This window comes from Mastomys coucha, unplaced genomic scaffold (assembly GCF_008632895.1).
Source record: "Mastomys coucha isolate ucsf_1 unplaced genomic scaffold, UCSF_Mcou_1 pScaffold22, whole genome shotgun sequence".
Classification (NCBI taxonomy): domain Eukaryota; kingdom Metazoa; phylum Chordata; class Mammalia; order Rodentia; family Muridae; genus Mastomys; species Mastomys coucha.
In genome coordinates this window covers 181,131,620-181,132,246 of record NW_022196905.1, presented here as the reverse complement: position 1 = coordinate 181,132,246, position 627 = coordinate 181,131,620, and the positions used below count along the sequence as shown (strand labels likewise).

Sequence of the window (627 nt, the reverse complement as noted above, 5' to 3'; positions counted from 1 at the left end):
AAAAAAAAAAAAAACCCAAACAACAACAACAACAGAAAAAAACTAACCAACCAAACAAAAAAAATCCCCCAAACCCTTCCTTTGAGTTGTTGGTCAAGGTAGTACAAGAGACTTAAAAATGACAACAACAACAACAACAACAACAACAACAACAACAATAACAAACTATAGACTGCAGCCATTGGTGGCCTCCCAGAAGTTGGAGGTTATTGTTGAAGACGCCATACACTTTGGAGGAATCAGGGTGGAACTGACCCTGACAACTTCACTGAGGACTTAGCTCTAGGAGTATCTGGGGGTGCTGAGAAGACTGCCAAGGGAGACAAGCAGTCAACTGTAAAGTCTATGACCCACAACAGTAAGCAGTCTGGTAAGACATCTCCAAGGGTCCAATAATGACACTTACATGTTAGGGGTGCCCAGCAGTCATATAAGTGGACGTAGGACCTTTTCAACAAGAGAATTCATGCCTGGTGCTGTAAGGCTGGCTGGTGAGGTCATGGATGCTAAAGAAGAATAGACGACTGTTAGTCTTCTAAGCCGGTGGAATTCTAGGTTCACCCCCAAATCCCTCTTTTCCCTCCAATAGACAAGGAGCTTCTACCAGTCCTCAAAGAAGCTTCGTTT

At 43.5% G+C, this 627-nt stretch overlaps 1 protein-coding gene across 2 annotated transcripts in view; it reads right to left on the bottom strand.

Annotated features, from left to right (window-relative positions):
• Positions 1–627, bottom strand: part of Micu3 (mitochondrial calcium uptake family member 3) — a 94,650-nt gene that overhangs the window by 6,457 nt on the left and 87,566 nt on the right. For both annotated transcript variants that reach the window (XR_004109891.1, XR_004109888.1), the window contains one exon: positions 407–506. The gene's annotated coding sequence lies outside the window, so the exon portion shown is untranslated. The remainder of the gene's footprint in view (positions 1–406; positions 507–627) is intronic.